Source organism: Palaemon carinicauda, chromosome 37 (assembly GCF_036898095.1).
Source record: "Palaemon carinicauda isolate YSFRI2023 chromosome 37, ASM3689809v2, whole genome shotgun sequence".
Classification (NCBI taxonomy): domain Eukaryota; kingdom Metazoa; phylum Arthropoda; class Malacostraca; order Decapoda; family Palaemonidae; genus Palaemon; species Palaemon carinicauda.
Window position 1 is genome coordinate 66,382,639 of NC_090761.1, and position 2,500 is coordinate 66,385,138.

Consider the following 2,500-nt stretch of genomic DNA (forward strand, 5'->3'; position numbering starts at 1 on the left):
ATTCTTGCTCATACTTTTATCCACATAGAAACACTTACGATAAAATTCTACTAAAGACGTTCCACTCGTCATCTCTGGCGCTCTACAACGAATAGAGCAACTTGTATGAAGTTACATAATATCTCGAGAATAATGTTGCTTATATTTTACCTTTGAGGGATGCCTCGGCTCTAAACCTAGATTTCATAGTCCATTGTACTATATAATATAAACTTTATGTAAAGAAACTAAGTAGTATTCAAAGTTAGCTCAAAACCTTAAAGAATATTGTGAATCCTTTTTTTTTTACCTAGTGCAAAGTATTTTTTTATTAGCTCAAGACATAATGTACATATTCAATAATATAAAATCTTTTTAGTTCACGTGAATTAGGGTTTTATATATATTTTTCACTCACAGTAAATTCCATATTTCATACAACTTCCATCTGTCTAATTCTAAAATTTTGTTACATATCAGAGTTGCCTTTCTTTTAAATTTACATTCACTGAAATAAGAAACCTTTGCTCTTCAGTTACACCAGTTTTATGTTGGTTGTTCTCTATCCCTCTTACCTCTTCTATATATAATACAGTGCAAGTGTCTGGATATATATATATATATATATATATATATATATATATATATATATATATGTATATATATACATATATATATAAATATATATGTATTTATATATATATACATATATATATAATATATATATCCATATATATATGTGTATATATATATATATATATATATATATATATATATGTATATATTTTATAATATATATATCCATATATATATGTATATATATATATATATATATATATATATATATATATATATATATATATATATGTATATATACACACATATATATATATATATATATATATATAAATAAATATAAATATAAATATATACACAAAGTAGTCTCTCTCTCTCTCTCTCTCTCTCTCTCTCTCTCTCTCCTCTCTCTCTCTCTCTCTCTCTCTCTCGATATCCCCAGAAAATTATACTGATAAAAACAGAAAACTTAATTTAGGATTTCAAGTATGTTTTCGACCTTTTTACATTCTTTGCAATTGTTAAGTACTTTATTAAATTGTTTTGTAATTGTTGAGTAATTTATAAAAAAAATTAAAATTGTTAAATATGTTATTACATTATTTGTGTTTGTTAGATACAGTATTAAATTCTTTGTAATTGTTAAATTTCGTTGTTACTAAAGATAAGTCATTATTGGGGCTAATGTCAGGATGCCTGAGAACTTTAAATCAATCAATCAATCAATTATTGGAGCTATCGTTCAACATGGTTTTACATTGCCAGTATTTCGTACTAAGTTCAATTCCCACCAAGTTAGACCAAATAGTATAAAGTTCAGCCAGTTGTTTAAAGTAGAAAATAAATAATAATAATGAAACAGTTTTAGTTATATATCATTAGTTTTTATCTAGTCCATATGGGCTTATGTCCCCATTATACATGGCATATATGAGTATACGGATATATGTACAATATTATATAGATATGTGAATAAATGTAGTTTTACTTGTAAATGCCATCTTGTACTATTATTGTAAGTCAAATTATAATTTTGTAATGTACTCTCATATCCTGAGAGGGGGTCGCTAGAGTTAGTAAAATCCTTGAAATCCTCGAGTCTGAATATGATATTAAACAATTTAAAAACAAGCTCCTCTCAGGGGGGCGCCCGGGATTGAACCAGGGACCTCTCGATCTGCAGTCGAATGCTCTACCACTGAGCTACACCCCCTTGTGTAACTCAGAGGATTACTTCACGAGTCTGAGAGTAAACGCTAACATGGCATCAGTCTCTCTCTCTCTCTCTCTCTCTCTTCTCCTCCTCTCTCTCTCTCTCTCCTCTCTCTCTCTCTCTCTCTCTCTCTCTCTCATATCACTGAGACCCACCCTTCGTGACATGTACTCCATTATCGAAAAGGTGTTCTGACTATATTTAATAAGTAATAATTCCATTCTAAATTAAATGACAGAATAAAAATTATTAATCTTTGCAAAAATAACTTGTTTCGTATCGTACATAGATTGCAATATTCAAGAAAATATATTTAAAGTAAAGTTTTTATTTATATTCCCGTTTTCTTCGCGGTTGAAGGCCACAGCTGTTCGGACGTTGGCTTGCGTAAACTGAACTATTACTGTCTTACCACTTTTATAATTCTTATAAAGAGAAATGACAACGATCACCTTATTTAAATGAAAAACTATACAAGTGATTAAGGAACAAAGACTGTTAAAGTCCTCATTAGTTTTACTGTATTTGTTTCACAGTTGTATACCACAAACAAACTAGCGTATGTTTGTATAAATATACATATATCATGTTTATTTATATATTCAATCATAATTTCGACAAGACATTAAATATCCGTAAATTATATGATAGAAAACATGATTAATTTTAGAATAATACTCTGCATTTTATTTGCAATATAATAATTCATAATAGGGAGACTATAGAAGTAAA

At 28.0% G+C, this 2,500-nt stretch overlaps 1 protein-coding gene and 1 non-coding gene across 2 annotated transcripts in view; one reads left to right on the forward strand and one right to left on the reverse strand.

Moving 5' to 3' along the window:
• The window catches only part of LOC137629750 (calcitonin gene-related peptide type 1 receptor-like), a 703,766-nt gene that overhangs the window by 57,082 nt on the left and 644,184 nt on the right, over nucleotides 1-2,500 (forward strand). The gene's annotated exons all lie outside the window — the stretch shown is intronic.
• TRNAC-GCA (transfer RNA cysteine (anticodon GCA)) lies at nucleotides 1,697-1,768 on the reverse strand. The gene has a single exon. It is a non-coding gene; the product is annotated as a tRNA-Cys (tRNA).